The sequence below is a fragment of the Scyliorhinus torazame genome, chromosome 3 (assembly GCF_047496885.1).
Source record: "Scyliorhinus torazame isolate Kashiwa2021f chromosome 3, sScyTor2.1, whole genome shotgun sequence".
NCBI lineage: Eukaryota > Metazoa > Chordata > Chondrichthyes > Carcharhiniformes > Scyliorhinidae > Scyliorhinus > Scyliorhinus torazame.
This window is the reverse complement of record NC_092709.1, coordinates 376,688,678-376,711,240: the sequence shown is the minus strand read 5'-3', so window position 1 is coordinate 376,711,240 and position 22,563 is coordinate 376,688,678. Positions and strand designations below refer to the sequence as shown.

The 22,563-nt window shown below is 46.5% G+C and overlaps 1 protein-coding gene across 2 annotated transcripts in view; it reads left to right on the top strand.

The window, feature by feature from the left end:
• The window catches only part of fbxo41 (F-box protein 41), a 491,913-nt gene that overhangs the window by 246,878 nt on the left and 222,472 nt on the right, over positions 1 to 22,563 (top strand). The gene's annotated exons all lie outside the window — the stretch shown is intronic.

Below are 22,563 nucleotides of genomic sequence, written 5' to 3'. Positions count from 1 at the left end.
CAGCCCAAACTTCATGGAGAAGAGAATAAAAAATAAGAGCTGGGGAAGGTTATTGGAACAATTATCTGAAAAGACAAAATGTGCAGGACTCTGTACAAGACAGGTGAGTGGGACTAGGTCAGATACCCCTGCAGAGGAGTAGCAAGGTCACAGTGGGACGAATGGCCTGTGTCTGTGCTTCTATTTACGACACGAGGTCCAACTGAATGCAAACATTTCCCAATCTCTCACCTTCCCGAGGACTGAGCCCCGATGTGCCTGTTTATTAAAGTGTGAACCGAACTTGCCTGAAATAGATTAAAAATGTGTTTCTGCGCACAAACAGCCTTGACTCGAGGAAGAAAGTGAAGGCACTGTTGCTAAGTTTGCATTTGATACAAAGACCTGTAGAGGGGCAGGTAGTATTGAGGAAGCAAGGGGGCTGCAGAAGGACTTTGACAGGCTAGGAGAGTGGGCAATGAAGTGGCAGATAGAATACAATGTGGGAAAGTGTGAGGTTCTGCACTTTGGAAGGAGAAATGGAGGCATAGACTATTTTCTAAATGGGGAAATGCTGAGGAAATCAGAAGCACAAAGGGGCTTGGGGGTCCTTGTTCACGATTCTCTTACGGTTAACGTGCAGGTTCAGTCGGCAGTTAGGAAGGCAAATGCAATGTTGGCATTCATGTCGAGAGGGCTAGAATACAAGACCGGGGATGTACTTCTGAGGCTGGATAAGGCTCTGGTCAGACCCCATTTGGAGTATTGTGAGCAGTTTGGGGCCCGTATCTAAGGAAGGATGTGCTGACCTTGGAAAGGGTCCAGAGGAGGTTCACAAGAATGATCCCTGGAATGAAGAGCTTGTCGAATGAGGGACGGTTGAGGATTCTGGGTCTGTACTTGTTGGAGTTTAGAACAAACAAAGAACAAAGAAATGTACAGCACAGGAACAGGCCCTTCGGCCCTCCAAGCCCGTGCCGACCATGCTGCCCGACTAAACTACAATCTTCTACACTTCCTGGGTCCGTATCCCTCTATTCCCATCCTATTCATGTATTTGTCAAGATGCCCCTTAAATGTCCCTATCGTCCCTGCTTCCACCACCTCCTCCGGTAGCGAGTTCCAGGTACCCACTACCCTCTGCGTAAAAAACTTGCCTCGTACATCTACTCTAAACTTTGCCCCTCTCACCTTAAACCTATGCCCCCTAGTAATTGACCCCTCTACCCTGGGGAAAAGCCTCTGACTATCCACTCTGTCTATGCCCCTCATAATTTTGTAGACCTCTATCAGGTCTCCCCTCAACCTCCTTCGTTCCAGTGAGAACAAACCGAGTTTATTCAACCGCTCCTCATACCTAATGCCCTCCATACCAGGCAACATTCTGGTAAATCTCTTCTGCACCCTCTCTAAAGCCTCCACATCCTTCTGGTAGTGTGGCGACCAGAATTGAACACTATACTCCAAGTGTGGCCTAACTAAGGTTCTATACAGCTGCAACATGACTTGCCAATTCTTATACTCAATGCCCCGGCCAATGAAGGCAAGCATGCCGTATGCCTTCTTGACTACCTTCTCCACCTGTGTTGCCCCTTTCAATGACCTGTGGACCTGTACTCCTAGATCTCTTTGACGTTCGATGCTCTTGAGGGTTCTACCATCCACTGTATATTCCCTACCTGCATTAGACCTTCCAAAATGCATTACCTCACATTTGTCCGGATTAAACTCCATCTGCCATCTCTCCGCCCAAGTCTCCAAACAATCTAAATCCTGCTGTATCCTCCGACAGTCCTCATCGCTATCCGCAATTCCACCAACCTTTGTGTCGTCTGCAAACTTACTAATCAGACCAGTTACATTTTCCTCCAAATCATTTATATATACTACAAAGAGCAAAGGTCCCAGCACTGATCCCTGTGGAACACCACTGGTCACAGCCCTCCAATTAGAAAAGCATCCTTCCATTGCTCCTCTCTGCCTTCTATGGCCTAGCCAGTTCTGTATCCAGCTCACCCCTAATCCCGTGTGACTTCACCTTTTGTACTAGTCTACCGTGAGGGACCTTGTCAAAGGCCTTACTGAAGTCCATATAGACAACATCCACTGCCCTACCTGCATCAATCATTTATCAAGTTAGTGAGACACGACCTTCCCTTCACAAAACCATGCTGCCTCTCACTAATACGTCCATTTGCTTCCAAATGGGAGTAGATTCTGTCTCGAAGAATTCTCTCCAGTAATCTCCCTACCACTGAAGTAAGGCTCACCGGCCTGTAGTTCCCGGGATTATCCTTGCTCCCCTTCTTAAACAGAGGAACAACATTGGCTATTCTCCAGTCCTCCGGGACATCCCCTGAAGACAGCGAGGATCCAAAGATTTCTGTCAAGGCCTCAGCAATTTCCTCTCCAGCCTCCTTCAGTATTCTGGGGTAGATCCCATCAGGCCCTGGGGACTTATCTACCTTAATATTTTTTAAGACACCCAACACCTCGTCTTTTTGGATCTCAATGTGACCCAGGCTATCTACACCCCCTTCTCCAGACTCAACATCTACCAATTCCTTCTCTTTGGTGAATACTGATGCAAAGTATTCATTTAGTACCTCGCCCATTTCCTCTGGCTCCACACATAGATTCCCTTGCCTATCCTTCAGTGGGCCAACCCTTTCCCTGGCTACCCTCTTGCTTTTTATGTACATGTAAAAAGCCTTGGGATTTTCCTTAACCCTATTTGCCAATGACTTTTCGTGACCCCTTCTTACTCTCCTGACTCCTTGTTTATGAGTCTTATTGACACTTACAGGATACTGCGAGGCCTGGATAGAGTGGACGTCGAGAGAATGTTTCCACTTGTTGGAAAAACTAGAAGCTGTTATGGGCCACGGCTTAGAGAACCCCAAAGTATATCATGGAGTTCACCTGCCTCACAACTTTTACTAGATTGTGGTATGGGGAGCACACGGCCCACTCTACAGGTGCGGTACAGCAGAAATGGAAAAGTATTTTTTAAAACAAAACCATGTTTATTCTAAAGTTTAGATATATTGTCCTTTCAAATGGAAATGAAAGAAATCGAATGTTTTTTAAAGAAAGCTCTTAATGGATTTCTCCACTGGAAGACTGATTGCTCGTTTCCGACCAGACAGAAATTCACGGAAGCTTGAATCTTCTATAGTCACACCCCAATAAATCACCCTCTGCTGATATATGCAACCATGTTATGAGGAAGTCGAATCAACCTACACAACCTTTGACTGAAGGGTGACTGTATTGGAGATGAAAGCAGTGTGCGCCATTATATTAGAAAAGTTGTGATTTGTTGGTTAGGCCATGAAAAAGCATTGTTAAAAGCCTCAAGGAATCTTGAATTAATTTGTAATGACATAGCATGTGCAATATCCAAACAATTAGTAAGCAGTTTCAGAGTTAAGTATCATCTGATGACTGTCAAAAGTATTCTTTAATGTCAATAAAGCTCTTAAAATACAACTATCAGGTTAAGTAAAACATGATGGGAGATGACTTTTTAAGCTTGTAAATGCATTTATGAGGCACTGTAGTTTTGTGAAACAAAAGATTGTTATTTTCTGTTAAAAAATCTCAACTGAAAGTGTGTAGCTATCATCTATCTAAAATTCATTCCTTAAGACCAGGTGACGGTCTACGGAGAACATTTATAATTCTGAATTCACCAAGTGATCAAGAGATAGTCTTTTGATGGCAGAGAGAACAGCAGTACACCTGCTTTGTCTGGCTTCAGCTCCAACACTGAAAACAAAACTAAAACACACCCTGCAGCAAACAGCCTGAAACGAAAGTAAAAAGCTGACAGACAGCCCAGCTCCACCCACTCTCTGACATCACTTCAGTAATAAACACCCACTTCTTAAAGGTACTCTCACTACAGATACTTATATACACACCCATTTATAAACACCCATTTCTTAAAGGTACTCTCACATGACAAAGCAGAGGACACAATCTCAGACTAAAGGGACGATCCTTAAAACAGAGATGAGGAGGAGTTTTTTCAGCCAGAGGGTGGTGAACCTGTGGAACTCTTTGCCGCAGAAGGCTGTGGAGGCCAATTCACTGAGTGTCTTTAAAACAGAGACAGATAGGTTCTTGATCAATAAGGGATCGGGTTATGGGGATGAGAAAAATATCAGCCAGGATTGAATGGCGGAGCAGACTCGATGGGCCGAGTGGCCTAATTCTGCTCCTATGTCTTATGGTCTTATGAACTGACATCTTTATATCCTCATTGGCTATAGGTGAGTTCCCAGAGGACTGGAGAATAGCTAATGTGGTACCGCTGTTTAAGAAAGGTAGCAGCGATAATCCTGGAAACTATCGGCCGGTGAGCCTCATGTCGGTAGTCGGTAAATTACTGGAGAGAATTCTCAGGGACAGGATTTATACTCATTTGGAAACAAATGGACTCACAAGCGCCAGAGAGCATGGTCTTGTGAAGGGGCGGTCGTGCCTCACTCCCTTGATCATGTGTTTTGAGGAGGTTAAAAAGATGATTGAATATTGGTGGTGGATGTTGTTTACATGGTCTTCAGTAAAGCATTTGACAAGGTGCCACATGGTAGACTGATACAAAAGGTGGTCACACGGGATCAGAGGTGAGGTGGTAAGATGGATACAGAACTGGCTCGGTCACAGAGGCAAAAGGTAGCTGTAGAAGGATGTTTTTCTGAATGTAAGGTTGTGACTAATGGTGTTCCACAGGGATCGGTGCTGGGGCCTCTGTTGTTTGTGGTGCACATAAACGGTTTAGAGGAAAATGTAGCCGGTCTGATTAGTAAGTTTGCGGATGACACCAAGGTTGGTGGAGTGACAGATAGTGTTGAGGATTGTCAGAGGATACAGCAGGACATGGATAGGTTGGAGACTTAGGCAGAGAAATGGCAAATGGAGTTTAATCCAGACAAATGTGAGGTAATGCACTTTGGTCGGTCTAACATAGAGGGGAAATATACCGTAAATGGCAAAACACTTAGGAATATAGAAAGTCAGAGAGATCTGGGCGTGCAGGTCCACAGATCTTTGAAAGTGGCAACACAAGTGGACAAGGTAATCAAGAAAGCATATGGAATGCTTGCCTTCATTGGACGGGGCATCGAGTATAACATACTCGAGTCATAGAACATACAGTGCAGAAGGAGGCCATTCGGCCCATCACCTTTCCACCGACCCACCTAAACCCTCACTTCCACACCATCCCTGTAATCCAACAATCCCGCCTCACCTTTTTTGGTCACTAAGGGCAATTTATCATGGCCAATTCACCGAACCTGCACATCTTTGGACTGTGGGAGGAAACGGGAGCTCCCGGAGGAAACCCACGCAGACACGGGGAGGATGTGCAGACTCCGCACAGACAGTGACCCAGCGGGGAATCGAACCTGGGACCCTGGTGCTGTGAAGCCACAGTGCTAACCACTTGTGCTATTGTGCTGTCCCGTTATGCAACAGTTGTACAGAACCTGGGTAAGGCCATACTTGGAAGATTGGATTCAATTGGATTCTGTTTATTGTCACGTGTACCGAGGTACAATGAAAAGTATTTTTCTGCGAGCAGCTCAACAGATCATGAAATACATGAATTTCAAATAAAAGGAAATACATAATAGGGCAACACAAGGTACATAATGTAACTACATAACACCGGCATTGGGTGAAGCATACAGGGTGTAGTGTTAATGAGGTCAGTCATAAGAGGGTCATTTAGGAGTCTGGTGACAGTGGGGAAGAAGCTGTTTTTGAGTCTGTTCGTGCGTGTTCTCAGACTTTTGTGTCTACTGCCCGATGGAAGAAGTTGGAAGAGTGAGTAAGCCGGGTGGGAGGGATCTTTGATTATGCTGCCCACTTTCCCCAGGCAGCGGGAGGTGTAGATGGAGTCAGTGGATGGGAGGCAGGTACGTTTGAGGGACTGGGCGGTGTTCACGACTCTCTGAAGTTTCTTGCGGTCCTGGGCTGAGCAGTTGCCATACCAGGCTGTGACGCAGCCCGATAGGATGCTTTCTATGGTGCAATTGTAAAAGTTGGTAAGAGTTAATGTGGACATGCCGAATTTCCTGAGTTTCCTGAGGAAGTATAGGCGCCGTTGTGCTTTCTTGGTGGTAGCGTCGATGTGGGACCAGGACAGATTTTTGAGATGTGCACCCCTAGGAGTTTGAAACTGCTAACCATCTCCACCTCGGCCCCGTTGATGCTGACAGGGGTGTGTACAGTACTTTGCTTCTTGAAGACAATGACCAGCTCTTTAGTTTTGCTGGCATTGAGGGAGAGATTGTTGTCGCTGCACCACTCCACTAGGTTCTCTATCTCCCTCCTGTATTCGGACTCATCGTTATTCGAGATCCGGCCCACTATGGTCGTATCGTCAGCAAACTTGTAGATGGAGTTGGAACCAAATTTTGCCACGCAGAATTGAGCACAATTATAGTCGGCACACTACCAGAAGGATGTGGAGGCTTTGGAGAGGGTGCAGAGGAGGTTTACCAGGATGTTGCCTGGTCTGGAGGGTGTTAGATATGTGGAGGGGCTGAATAGACTCAGACTGTTTTCATTAGAAAGACGGAGGTTGAGGGGTGACCTGATAGATGTCTACAAGGGCATGGATAGAGTGGATGGGCAGGCACTCTTTCCCAGGGTGCAGGGGGTCAGTCACCAGGGGGCAGAGGTTTAAAGTCCATGGGGCAAAGTTTAGAGGAGATGTGCGAGGCAGGTTTTTTACGCAGAGGGTGGTGTGTGTCTGGAACGCGTTGCCAGGGGAGGTTGTAGAAGCAGATACATTAACAGCGTTCAAAAGGCATCTTGACAAACACATCCCTCTATCCCCATAGGATAGGTATAGAGGGATACGGCACAAGGAAGTGCTGAGGGTTTTGGCAAAGGTTGGTATGACCGGTACAGGCTTGGAGGGCCGAAGGGCCTGTTCCTTTGCTGCTTTGGTCTTTGTTCTTTGTATGCTCGGAGGGTAATAGAAACTTACAAGATAATGAATGGCTTAGATAGGGTGGACGTAGGGAAGTTGTTTCCATTAGCAGGGGAGACTAGGACCCGGGGGCACAGCCTTAGAATAAAAGGGAGTCACTTTAGAACAGAGATGAGGAGAAATTTCTTCAGCCAGAGAGTGGTGGGTCTGTGGAATTCATTGCCACAGAGGGCGGCGGAGGCCGGGACGTTGAGTGTCTTTAAGACAGAAGTTGATAAATTCTTGATTTCTCGAGGAATTAAGGGCTATGGAGAGAGAGCGGGTAAATGGAGTTGAAATCAGCCATGATTGAATGGTGGAGTGGACTCGATGGGCCGAATGGCCTTACTTCCGCTCCTATGTCTTATGGTCTTATGGGTGGGGAATTGATTTGCTTCAATACCTGTCAGACAGATAGTTCACATCAGCAGAGTAGAGGCTTGCATATATCAACTAAGGTAATAAACGTTTGAAGCATTTGAAGTAATCTTGATTTGATTTATTATTGTCACGTGTATTAGTACACAGTGAAAAGTGTTGTTTCTTGCCTGCTGTACAGACAATGCAGACCGTACATAGGGAAGGAAGGAGAGACTGCAGAATGACGCTTCCAAGAACAAGGAGACTCATAAATAACTCAGCTTATAATACATTGCAAAATCCAAATGTACTTTAGCTCTGAATCAGCTGGGAGGACAGGCGTGCTAACATGTCCCTGAAGAAGGCTCGAGGAATCCTGCGGCGAATAACTCACCTCCTGACCCCCCAAAGCCTGTCCATCATCCACAAGGCACAAGTCAGGAGTGTGATGGAATACTCTCCACTTGCCTGGATGAGCGCAGCCCTAACAACACTCAAGAACATCCAGGACAAAGCAGCCCCGCTTGATTGCTCCTCCTTCCACAAACATTCAAACCCTCCACCACCGACGAACAGTGGCAGCCGTGTGTACCATCTACAAGATGCACTGCAGTAACTCACCAAGGTTCCTTCGACAGCACCTTCCAAACCTACGACCTCTACCATCTAGAAGGACAAGAGCAGCAGATACCTGGGAACCCCACCACCTGGAGGTTCCCCTCCAAGTCACTCACCACCCTGACTTGGAAATATGTCACCGTTCCTTCACTGTCGCCAGGGCAACATCCTGGAACTCGCTCCCGAACAGCACAGTGGGTGTACCTACACCTCAGGGACTGCAGCGGTTCAAGAAAGCAACTCGCCATCACCTTCCGAAGGGCAACTAGGGATGGATTATAAATGCGGCCTAACCAGCGACACCCACATCCTGTCAATGAATTGAAAAAAAACACCAGTATTGAGACCATGATCGTCCTAAACCAGCTCCACTGGGCCCCCTATGCTTAGGATGTCAGAGTTTCGACTGCCAAAGCAAACATTTTTCACCCAGCTCAAGGAAGGATCCTGAACAAGAGGAGAGCAAAGGAAGCTCTTCAAAGACACCTTGTAGGCTTACCTGAAGAAATGGAACATTGACATCAATGCCTGAGAGACTTTGCTCAGAAGAGGCCTCCTTGGAGGAACCTCCTGATTGAAGGTAAGAGGGTGCTCGGAAAAGGAGCCTGAGAAAGGAATACCCGCTACCTAGCGTCCAAGGACCGATCCCACTTTTTGGGAACTCCTGCCAAGTGAGTGATTGAAGATGCGACTCTAGGGTTGCGCTCATCGGCCACGCAAGGACCCAGAGAGCTAGTGTCCAGTAACACGGATTATCTTCGTTGGGACGGTCTTCACCTGAACCATTCTGGGACCAGCGTTCTAGCGAATAGGATAAATAGGTTGGTCACCAGGACTTTAAACTAGCAAGTTGGGGGGGAAGGGAAGTGTAAAGCTATGGACAGTATAATGGTTAATGGAGATCAAGGCAGCAGGTTACGTGACAGGTTATTATGTAGAGATATGGGTTCAAAGACAAGGAAAATTAGGAGAAAGGGTAAGAGGAAAAATAAATTGCGAAAAGTTACTGATCAAGGTGTTAGGATTCATAACAAAGACATAAAAAACAGCATAAGTGTACTTTACCTGAATGCTCGTAGTATACGAAATAAGGTAAATGAGTTGGTGGCGCAAATCATCGTGAATGACTCTGATTTAGTGGCCATTACTGAAACATGGGTAAAAGATGGTCACGACTGGGAGTTAAATATCCAAGGGTATCAGACTATACGAAAGGATAGAATGGACGGTAAGGGCGGTGGTGTAGCTTTGTTGTTTAAGGATGGCATCCGGGCAATAGTAAGGGATGATATTGGTGCTATGGAGGACAAGGTTGAATCAATTTGGGTGAAAGCAGAACTAGGGGGCATAGCCTCAAAATAGGGGGAAGTAGATTTAGGACTGAGCTTAGGAGGGCTTTTTGGAACAGCTTGTGATGGAGCCCACAAGGGAACAGGCCATTCTGGACTTAGTGTTATGTAATGAGCCAGACTTGATTAAAGATCTTAAAGTAAGGGAGCACTTAGGAGGCAGTGATCATAATATGGTAGAATTCAATCTCCAATTTGAAAGAAAGAAGGTAGAATCAGATGTAAAGGTGTTACAGTTAACTAAAGGTAACTACAGGGGCATGAGGGAGGAACTGACGAAAATCGACTGGGAGCAGAGACTAGTGGGAAAGACAGGAGAACAGCAATGGCAGGAGTTTCTGGGAGGAATTGAGGACACAGTACAGAGGTTCATCCCAAAGGAAGTTAGGGAATGCATCAAAGCAAAAGAGAAAGCCTATAATGTGGCAAAGAGTAGTGGGAAGTCAGAAGATTGGGAAGGCTACAAAAACAAACAGAGGATAACAAAGAGAGAAATAAGGAAAGAGAGGATCAAATTTGAAGGTAGGCTAGCCAGTAACATTAGGAATGATAGTAAAAGTTTCTTTAAATACATTAAAAACAAACGGGAGGCAAAAGTTGACATTGGGCCGCTCCAAAATGACACTGGTAATCTAGTGATGGGAGACAAGGAAATAGCTGAGGAACTGAATAAGTACTTTGCGTCAGTCTTCACAGTAGAAGACATGAGTAATATCCCAACAATTCCGGAGAGTCAGGGGGCAGAGTTGAATATGGTAGCCATCACAAAGGAGAAAGTTCTAGAGAAACTAAGAGGTCTAAAAATTGATAAATCTCCGGGCCCAGATGGGCTACATCCTAGAGTTCTAAAGGAGATAGTGGAGGCGTTAGTTATGATCTTTCAAAAGTCACTGGAGTCAGGGAAAGTCCCAGAGGATTGGGAAATCGCTGTTGTAACCCCCCTATTCAAGAAGGGAACAAGGAAAAAGATGGAAAATTATAGGCCAATTAGCCTAACATCGGTTGTTCGGCAAGATTCTAGAATCCATTGTTAAGGATGAGATTTCTAAATTCTTGGAAGTGCAGGGTCGGATTAGGACAAGTCAGCATGGATTTAGTAAGGGGAGGTCGTGCCTGACAAACCTGTTAGAGTTCTTTGAAGAGATAACAAATAGGTTAGACCAAGGAGAGCCAATGGATGTTATCTATCTTGACTTCCAAAAGGCCTTTGATAAGGTGCCTCACAGGAGACTGCTGAGTAAAATAAGGGCCCATGGTATTCGAGGCAAGGTACTAACATGGATTGACGATTGGCTGTCAGGCAGAAGGCAGAGAGTTGGGATAAAAGGTTATTTTTCGGAATGGCAACCGGTGACAAGTGGTGTCCCGCAGGGTTCAGTGTTGGGGCCACAGCTGTTCTCTTTATATATTAACGATCTAGATGACGTGACTGGGGGCATTCTGGCTAAGTTTGCCGATGATACAAAGATAGGTGGAGGGGCAGGTAGTATGGAGGAGGTGGGGAGGCTGCAGAAAGATTTAGACAGTTTAGGAGAGTGGTCCAAGAAATGGCTGATGAAATTCAACGTGGGCAAGTGCGAGGTCTTGCACTTTGGAAAAAAGAATAGAGGCATGGACTATTTTCTAAACGGTGACAAAATTCATAATGCTGAAGTGCAAAGGGACTTGGGAGTCCTAGTCCAGGATTCTCTAAAGGTAAACTTGCAGGTTGAGTCCGTAATTAAGAAAGCAAATGCAATGTTGTCATTCATCTCAAGAGGCTTGGAATATAAAAGCAGGGGTGTACTTCTGAGGCTTTAGAAAGCATGAGATAGGCCCCATTTAGAACACTGAGCAATTTTGGGCCCCACACCTCAGGAAGGACATACTGGCACTGGAGCGGGTCCAGCGGAGATTCACACGGATGATCCCAGGAATGGTAGGCCTAACATACGATGAACGTCTGAGGATCCTGGGATTATATTCATTGGAGTTTTGGAGGTTGAGGGGAGACTTCCGCTCCTCTGTCTTATGGTCTTATAGGATAGATGCGGGCAGGTTGTTTCCACTGGTCGGGGAAAGCAGAACTAGGGGGCATCGCCTCAAAATAAGGGGAGGTAGATTTAGGACGGAGTGTAGGAGGAACTTCTTCACCCAAAGGGTTGTGAATCTCTGGAATTCCTTGCCCAGTGAAGCAGTTGAGGCTCCTTCTTTAAACGAACAAAGAACAAAGAAATGTACAGCACAGGAATAGGCCCTTCGGCCCTCCAAGCCCGTGCCGACAATGCTGCCCGACTAAACTACAATCTTCTACACTTCCTGGGTCCGTATCCCTCTATTCCCATCCTATTCATGTATTTGTCTAGATGCCCCTTAAATGTCACTATCGTCCCTGCTTCCACCACCTCCTCCGGTAGCGAGTTCCAGGCACCCACTACCCTCTGCGTAAAAAACTTGCCTCGTACATCTACTCTAAACCTTGCCCCTCTCACCTTAAACCTATGCCCCCTAGTAATTGACCCCTCTACCCTGGGGAAAAGCCTCTGACTATCCACTCTGTCTATGCCCCTCATAATTTTGTATACCTCTATCAGGTCTCCCCTCAACCTCCTTCGTTCCAGTGAGAACAAACCGAGTTCATTCAACCGCTCCTCATAGCTAATGCCCTCCATACCAGGCAACATTCTGGTAAATCTCTTCTGCACCCTCTCTAAAGCCTCCACATCCTTCTGGTAGTGTGGCGACCAGAATTGAACACTATACTCCAAGTGTGGCCTAACTAAGGTTCTATACAGCTGCAACATGACTTGCCAATTCTTATACTCAATGCCCCGGCCAATGAAGGCAAGCATGCCGTATGCCTTCTTGACTACCTTCTCCACCTGTGTTGCCCCTTTCAATGACCTGTGGACCTGTACTCCTAGATCTCTTTGACTTTCAATACTCTTGAGGGTTCTACCATTCACTGTATATTGCCTACCTGCATTAGACCTTCCAAAATGCATTACCTCACATTTGTCCAGATTAAACTCCATCTGCCATCTCTCCGCCCAAGTCTCCAAACAATCTAAATCCTGCTGTATCCTCTGACAGTCCTCATCGCTATCCGCAATTCCACCAACCTTTGTGTCGTCTGCAAACTTACTAATCAGACCAGTTACATTTTCCTCCAAATCATTTATATATACTACAAAGAGCAAAGGTCCCAGCACTGATCCCTGTGGAACACCACTGGTCACAGCCCTCCAATTAGAAAAGCATCCTTCCATTGCTACTCTCTGCCTTCTATGGCCTAGCCAGTTCTGTACCCACCTTGCCAGCTCACCCCTGATCCCGTGTGACTTCACCATTTGTACTAGTCTACCATGAGGGACCTTGTCAAAGGCCTTACTGAAGTCCATATAAACAACATCCACTGCCCTACCTGCATCAATCATCTTAGTGACCTCCTGGAAAAACTCTATCAAGTTAGTGAGACATGACCTCCCCTTCACAGAACCGTGCTGCCTCTCACTAATACGTCCATTTGCTTCCAAATGGGAGTAGATCCTGTCTCGAAGAATTCTCTCCAGTAATTTCCCTACCACTGAAGTAAGGCTCACCGGCCTGTAGTTCCCTGGATTATCCTTGCTACCCTTCTTAAACAGAGGAACAACATTGGCTATTCTCCAGTCCTCCGGGACATCCCCTGAAGACAGTGAGGATCCAAAGATTTCTGTCAAGGCCTCAGCAATTTCCTCTCCAGCCTCCTTCAGTATCCTGGGGGTTTTTAAGAAAAAGATAGATGCCTTTCTAAAGAATAAAGGGATTCAGGGATATGGTGTACGGGCCGGAAAGTGGAGCTGAGTCCGCAAAGATCAGCCATGATCTCATTAAATGGCGGAGCAGGCTCGAGGGGCCAGATGGCCGACTCCTGCTCCTAGTTCTTATGTTCTTATGACAAATCAGAATCGTATAGCGAGTGCTGATTGCATTCTCTCCATTATAGTTCCTTTAATGCAATTAACAGCCTCACCACAAACCAAAGTTTAAACCAAATAATAATGATTCTTTCTTTCACCATGTTTGCATTTTGACATGTGTATAAACAGTGGTTAGCACTGTTGCTTCACAGCACCAGGGTCCCAGGTTCGATTCCCGACTTGGGTCACTGTCTGTGCGGAGTCTGCTCATCCTCCCCGTGTCTGCGTGGGTTTCCTCCGGGTGCTCCGGTTTTCTCCCACAAGTCCCGCAAGACGTGCTGTTAGGTGAATTGGACATTCTGAATTCTCCCTCCGTGTACCCGAACAGGTGCCGGAGTGAGGCGACTAGGGGATTTTCACAGTAACTTCATTGCAGTGTTAATGTCAGCCTACTTATGACAATAAAGATTAGTATTGTGATTAAACGCTAAACACTAATAATAAAAAACTTTAACCGACCAAAGAAGTGTCCCCTGTCCCTGTGAGATCTGAAATCCGGGAAAGGGGTCCACCTTGTGCTGAGGCTGCATATGTTACTCAGTTGCTCCAGCGCAGCCCAGCGAAGGGCTTCAAGCTGTTGAAAAAAACGTTGGACGTTTGATCGGCACGCACTTATACGTGCATGCCTGGTACTTCCAGCTCCTCTGCTCACATTGCTAATTAACTCACCCCCTCTGCTCACACTGCTAATTAACACACCCCCTCTGCTCACATTGCTAATTAACACACCCCGTCCCTCACATTGCTAATTAACTCACCCCGTCCCTCACATTGCTAATTAACTCACCCCCTCTCCTCACATTGCTAATTAACTCACCCCCTCTCCTCACATTGCTAATTAACTCACCCCCTCTGCTCACATTGCTAATTAACACACCCCGTCCCTCACATTGCTAATTAACTCACCCCCTCTCCTCACATTGCTAATTAACTCACCCCCTCTCCTCACATTGCTAATTAACTCAACCCCTCTCCTCACATTGCTAATTAACTCACCCCCTCTCCTCACATTGCTAATTAACACACCCCGTCCCTCACATTGCTAATTAACACACCCCCTCTCCTCACATTGCTAATTAACACACCCCGTCCCTCACATTGCTAATTAACTCACCCCCTCTCCTCACATTGCTGATTAACTCACCCCCTCTTCTCACATTGCTAATTAACTCACCCCCTCTCCTCACATTGCTGATTAACTCACCCCCTCTCCTCACATTGCTAATTAATTCACACCCTCTCCTCACATTGCTAATTAACTCACCCCCTCTCCTCACATTGCTAATTAACACCCCCCCTCTCCTCACATTGCTGATTAACTCACCCCCTCTCCTCACATTGCTGATTAACTCACCCCCTCTCCTCACATTGCTAATTAACTCACCCCGTCCCTCACATTGCTAATTAACTCACCCCCTCTCCTCACATTGCTAATTAACACACCCCCTCTCCTCACATTGCTAATTAACACACCCCGTCCCTCACATTGCTAATTAACTCACACCCTCTCCTCACATTGCTAATTAACTCACCCCCTCTCCTCACATTGCTGATTAACTCACCCCCTCTCCTCACATTGCTGATTAACTCACCCCCTCTCCTCACATTGCTAATTAACACACCCCGTCCCTCACATTGCTAATTAACACCCCCTCTCCTCACATTGCTGATTAACTCACCCCCTCTCCTCACATTGCTAATTAACTCACCCCCTCTCCTCACATTGCTAATTAACACACCCCCTCTCCTCACATTGCTAATTAACACACCCCCTCTCCTCACATTGCTAATTAACTCACCCCCTCTCCTCACATTGCTAATTAACTCACCCCCTCTCCTCACATTGCTAATTAACTCACCCCCTCTCCTCACATTGCTAATTAACTCACCCCCTCTCCTCACATTGCTAATTAACTCACCCCGTCCCTCACATTGCTAATTAACACCCCCTCTCCTCACATTGCTAATTAACACCCCCTCTCCACACATTGCTAATTAACTCACCCCCTCTCCTCACATTGCTAATTAACACCCCCTCTCCTCACATTGCTAATTAACTCACCCCCTCTCCTCACATTGCTAATTAACTCACCCCCTCTCCTCACATTGCTAATTAACTCACCCCCTCTCCTCACATTGCTAATTAACACCCCCTCTCCTCACATTGCTAATTAACTCACCCCGTCCCTCACATTGCTAATTAACGCACCCCCTCTCCTCACATTGCTAATTAACACCCCCCCTCTCCTCACATTGCTAATTAACACAACCCCTCCTCACATTGCTGATTAACTCACCCCCTCTCCTCACATTGCTAATTAACACACCCCCTCTCCTCACATTGCTAATTAACTCACCCCCTCTCCTCACATTGCTAATTAACTCACCCCCTCTCCTCACATTGCTAATTAACTCACCCCCTCTCCTCACATTGCTAATTAACTCACCCCCTCTCCTCACATTGCTAATTAACTCACCCCCTCTCCTCACATTGCTAATTAACTCACCCCGTCCCTCACATTGCTAATTAACACCCCCTCTCCTCACATTGCTAATTAACACACCCCCTCCTCACATTGCTGATTAACTCACCCCCTCTCCTCACATTGCTAATTAACACACCCCCTCTCCTCACATTGCTAATTAACTCACCCCGTCCCTCACATTGCTAATTAACTCACCCCCTCTCCTCACATTGCTAATTAACTCACCCCCTCTCCTCACATTGCTAATTAACTCACCCCCTCTCCTCACATTGCTAATTAACTCACCCCCTCTCCTCACATTGCTAATTAACTCACCCCCTCTCCTCACATTGCTAATTAACTCACCCCGTCCCTCACATTGCTAATTAACACCCCCTCTCCTCACATTGCTAATTAACACCCCCTCTCCTCACATTGCTAATTAACACCCCCTCTCCTCACATTGCTAATTAACACCCCCTCTCCTCACATTGCTAATTAACTCACCCCCTCTCCTCACATTGCTAATTAACACCCCCTCTCCTCACATTGCTAATTAACTCACCCCGTCCCTCACATTGCTAATTAACGCACCCCCTCTCCTCACATTGCTAATTAACACCCCCCCTCTCCTCACATTGCTAATTAACACCCCCTCTCCTCACATTGCTAATTAACACACCCCCTCCTCACATTGCTGATTAACTCACCCCCTCTCCTCACATTGCTAATTAACTCACCCCCTCTCCTCACATTGCTAATTAACTCACCCCCTCACCTCACATTGCTAATTAACACACCCCCTCCTCACATTGCTGATTAACTCACCCCCTCTCCTCACATTGCTAATTAACTCACCCCCTCTCCTCACATTGCTAATTAACACACCCCCTCCTCACATTGCTGATTAACTCACCCCCTCTCCTCACATTGCTAATTAACTCACCCCCTCTCCTCACATTGCTAATTAACTCACCCCCTCTCCTCACATTGCTAATTAACACACCCCCTCCTCACATTGCTGATTAACTCACCCCCTCTCCTCACATTGCTAATTAACTCACCCCCTCTCCTCACATTGCTAATTAACTCACCCCGTCCCTCACATTGCTAATTAACTCACCCCCTCTCCTCACATTGCTAATTAACACACCCCCTCTCCTCACATTGCTAATTAACACACCCCCTCTCCTCACATTGCTAATTAACACACACCCTCTCCTCACATTGCTAATTAACACACCCCCTCTCCTCACATTGCTAATTAACTCACCCCCTCTCCTCACATTGCTGATTAACACACCCCGTCCCTCACATTGCTGATTAACTCACCCCCTCTCCTCACATTGCTAATTAACACACCCCGTCCCTCACATTGCTAATTAACACCCCCTCTCCTCACATTGCTAATTAACTCACCCCCTCTCCTCACATTGCTAATTAACTCACCCCCTCTCCTCACATTGCTAATTAACTCACCCCGTCCCTCACATTGCTAATTAACTCACCCCGTCCCTCACATTGCTAATTAACACCCCCTCTCCTCACATTGCTAATTAACACCCCCTCTCCTCACATTGCTAATTAACTCACCCCCTCTCCTCACATTGCTAATTAACTCACCCCCTCTCCTCACATTGCTAATTAACTCACCCTCTCTCCTCACATTGCTAATTAACTCACCCCCTCTCCTCACATTGCTAATTAACTCACCCCCTCTCCTCACATTGCTAATTAACTCACCCTCTCTCCTCACATTGCTAATTAACTCACCCCCTCTCCTCACATTGCTAATTAACTCACCCCCTCTCCTCACATTGCTAATTAACTCACCCAGTCCCTCACATTGCTAATTAACTCACCCCCTCTCCTCACATTGCTAATTAACTCACCCCCTCTCCTCACATTGCTAATTAACTCACCCCGTCCCTCACATTGCTAATTAACACCCCCTCTCCTCACATTGCTAATTAACACCCCCTCTCCTCACATTGCTAATTAACTCACCCCCTCTACTCACATTGCTCATTAACACCCCCTCTCCTCACATTGCTAATTAACTCACCCCCTCTCCTGACATTGCTAATTAACACCCCCTCTCCTCACATTGCTAATTAACACCCCCTCTCCTCACATTGCTAATTAACACCCCCTCTCCTCACATTGCTAATTAACACCCCCTCTCCTCACATTGCTAATTAACTCACCCCCTCTCCTCACATTGCTAATTAACTCACCCCCTCTCCTCACATTGCTAATTAACACCCCCTCTCCTCACATTGCTAATTAACTCACCCCCTCTCCTCACATTGCTAATTAACACCCCCCCCTCTCCTCACATTGCTAATTAACACCCCCTCTCCTCACATTGCTAATTAACACACCCCCTCCTCACATTGCTGATTAACTCACCCCCTCTCCTCACATTGCTAATTAACTCACCCCCTCTCCTCACATTGCTAATTAACTCACCCCCTCTCCTCACATTGCTAATTAACTCACCCCCTCTCCTCACATTGCTAATTAACTCACCCCGTCCCTCACATTGCTAATGAACTCACCCCCTCTCCTCACATTGCTAATTAACACCCCCCCTCTCCTCACATTGCTAATTAACACCCCCTCTCCTCACATTGCTAATTAACACCCCCTCTCCTCACATTGCTAATTAACTCACCCCCTCTCCTCACATTGCTAATTAACACCCCCCCTCTCCTCACATTGCTAATTAACACCCCCTCTCCTCACATTGCTAATTAACACACCCCCTCCTCACATTGCTGATTAACTCACCCCCTCTCCTCACATTGCTAATTAACTCACCCCCTCTCCTCACATTGCTAATTAACTCACCCCCTCTCCTCACATTGCTAATTAACTCACCCCCTCTCCTCACATTGCTAATTAACTCACCCCGTCCCTCACATTGCTAATTAACTCACCCCCTCTCCTCACATTGCTAATTAACACCCCCCTCTCCTCACATTGCTAATTAACACCCCCTCTCCTCACATTGCTAATTAACACACCCCCTCCTCACATTGCTGATTAACTCACCCCCTCTCCTCACATTGCTAATTAACTCACCCCCTCTCCTCACATTGCTAATTAACTCACCCCCTCTCCTCACATTGCTAATTAACTCACCCCGTCCCTCACATTGCTAATTAACACCCCCTCTCCTCACATTGCTAATTAACACCCCCTCTCCTCACATTGCTAATTAACTCACCCCCTCTACTCACATTGCTCATTAACACCCCCTCTCCTCACATTGCTAATTAACTCACCCCCTCTCCTGACGTTGCTAATTAACACCCCCTCTCCTCACATTGCTAATTAACACCCCCTCTCCTCACATTGCTAATTAACACCCCCTCTCCTCACATTGCTAATTAACACCCCCTCTCCTCACATTGCTAATTAACTCACCCCCTCTCCTCACATTGCTAATTAACTCACCCCCTCTCCTCACATTGCTAATTAACACCCCCTCTCCTCACATTGCTAATTAACTCACCCCCTCTCCTCACATTGCTAATTAACACCCCCCCCTCTCCTCACATTGCTAATTAACACCCCCTCTCCTCACATTGCTAATTAACACACCCCCTCCTCACATTGCTGATTAACTCACCCCCTCTCCTCACATTGCTAATTAACTCACCCCCTCTCCTCACATTGCTAATTAACTCACCCCCTCTCCTCACATTGCTAATTAACTCACCCCCTCTCCTCACATTGCTAATTAACTCACCCCGTCCCTCACATTGCTAATGAACTCACCCCCTCTCCTCACATTGCTAATTAACACCCCCCCTCTCCTCACATTGCTAATTAACACCCCCTCTCCTCACATTGCTAATTAACACCCCCTCTCCTCACATTGCTAATTAACTCACCCCCTCTCCTCACATTGCTAATTAACACCCCCCCTCTCCTCACATTGCTAATTAACACCCCCTCTCCTCACATTGCTAATTAACACACCCCCTCCTCACATTGCTGATTAACTCACCCCCTCTCCTCACATTGCTAATTAACTCACCCCCTCTCCTCACATTGCTAATTAACTCACCCCCTCTCCTCACATTGCTAATTAACTCACCCCCTCTCCTCACATTGCTAATTAACTCACCCCGTCCCTCACATTGCTAATTAACTCACCCCCTCTCCTCACATTGCTAATTAACACCCCCCTCTCCTCACATTGCTAATTAACACCCCCTCTCCTCACATTGCTAATTAACACACCCCCTCCTCACATTGCTGATTAACTCACCCCCTCTCCTCACATTGCTAATTAACTCACCCCCTCTCCTCACATTGCTAATTAACTCACCCCCTCTCCTCACATTGCTAATTAACTCACCCCGTCCCTCACATTGCTAATTAACTCACCCCGTCCCTCACATTGCTAAATAACTCACCCCCTCTCCTCACATTGCTAATTAACTCACCCCCTCTCCTCACATTGCTGATTAACTCACCCCCTCTCCTCACATTGCTAATTAACACACCCCGTCCCTCACATTGCTAATTAACTCACCCCCTCTCCTCACATTGCTAATTAACTCACCCCGCCCTCACATTGCTAATTAACTCACCCCCTCTCCTCACATTGCTAATTAACTCACCCCGTCCCTCACATTGCTAATTAACTCACCCCCTCTCCTCACATTGCTAATTAACTCACCCCCTCGCCTCACATTGCTAATTAACACCCCCTCTCCTCACATTGCTAATTAACTCACCCTCTCCTCATATTGCTAATTAACTCACCCCCTCTCCTCACATTGCTAATTAACTCACCCCCTCTCCTCACATTGCTAATTAACTCACCCCCTCTCCTCACATTGCTAATTAACTCACCCTGTCCCTCACATTGCTGATTAACTCACCCCCTCTCCTCACATTGCTAATTAACTCACCCCCTCTCCTCACATTGCTAATTAACTCACCCTCTCCTCACATTGCTAATTAACTCACCCTCTCCTCACATTGCTAATTAACTCACCCCCTCTCCTCACATTGCTAATTAACTCACCCCCTCTCCTCACATTGCTAATTAACTCACCCTCTCCTCACATTGCTAATTAACTCACCCCCTCTCCTCACATTGCTAATTAACTCACCCCCTCTCCTCACATTGCTAATTAACTCACCCCCCTCCTCACATTGCTAATTAACTCACCCTCTCCTCACATTGCTAATTAACTCACCCCCTCTCCTCACATTGCTAATTAACACCCCCTCTCCTCACATTGCTAATTAACACACACCCTCTCCTCACATTGCTAATTAACTCACCCAATCCCTCACTTTGGTAATTAACTCACCCCCTCTCCTCACATTGCTAATTAACTCACCCCATCCCTCACATTGCTAATTAACACACCCCATCCCTCACTTTGGTAATTAACTCACCCCCTCTCCTCACATTGCTAATTAACTCACCCCCTCTCCTCACATTGCTAATTAACTCACCCCATCCCTCACTTTGGTAATTAACTCACCCCCTCTCCTCACATTGCTAATTAACTCACCCCATCCCTCACATTGCTAATTAACACACCCCATCCCTCACTTTGGTAATTAACTCACCCCCTCTCCTCACATTGCTAATTAACTCACCCCCTCTCCTCACATTGCTAATTAACTCACCCCCTCTCCTCACTTTGGTAATTAACTCACCCCATCCCTCACATTGCTAATTAACACACCCCATCCCTCACTTTGGTAATTAACTCACCCCCTCTCCTCACATTGCTAATTAACTCACCCCCTCTCCTCACATTGCTAATTAACTCACCCCCTCTCCTCACATTGCTAATTAACTCACCCCCTCTCCTCACATTGCTAATTAACACCCCCCCTCTCCTCACATTGCTAATTAACAGACCCCCTCTCCTCACATTGCTAATTAACTCACCCCCTCTCCTCACTTTGGTAATTAACTCACCCCCTCTCCTCACATTGCTAATTAACTCACCCCATCCCTCACATTGCTTATTAACACACCCCCTCTCCTCACATTGCTAATTAACTCACCCCCTCTCCTCACATTGCTAATTAACTCACCCCATTCCTCACATTGCTAATTAACTCACCCCCTCTCCTCACATTGCTAATTAACTCACCCCCTCTCCTCACATTGCTAATTAACTCACCCCCTCTCCTCACATTGCTAATTAACACACCCCCTCTCCTCACATTGCTAATTAACTCACCCCCTCTCCTCACATTGCTAATTAACTCACCCCCTCTCCTCACATTGCTAATTAACTCACCCCATCCCTCACATTGCTAATTAACACCCCCTCTCCTCACATTGTTAATTAACACACCCCCTCTCCTCACATTGCTAATTAACTCACCCCCTCTCCTCACATTGCTGATTAACTCACCCCCTCTCCTCACATTGCTAATTAACTCACCCCCTCTCCTCACATTGCTAATTAACACCCCCCTCCTCACATTGCTAATTAACTCACCCCCTCTCCTCACATTGCTAATTAACTCACCCCGTCCCTCACATTGCTAATTAACACCCCCCCTCTCCTCACATTGCTAATTAACTCACCCCCTCACCTCACATTGCTAATTAACACCCCCCCTCTCCTCACATTGCTAATTAACTCACCCCCTCTCCTCACATTGCTAATTAACACCCCCCTCCTCACATTGCTAATTAACTCACCCCCTCTCCTCACATTGCTAATTAACTCACCCCGTCCCTCACATTGCTAATTAACACCCCCCCCCTCTCCTCACATTGCTAATTAACTCACCGCCTCTCCTCACATTGCTAATTAACACACCCCGTCCCTCACATTGCTAATTAACTCACCCCCTCTCCT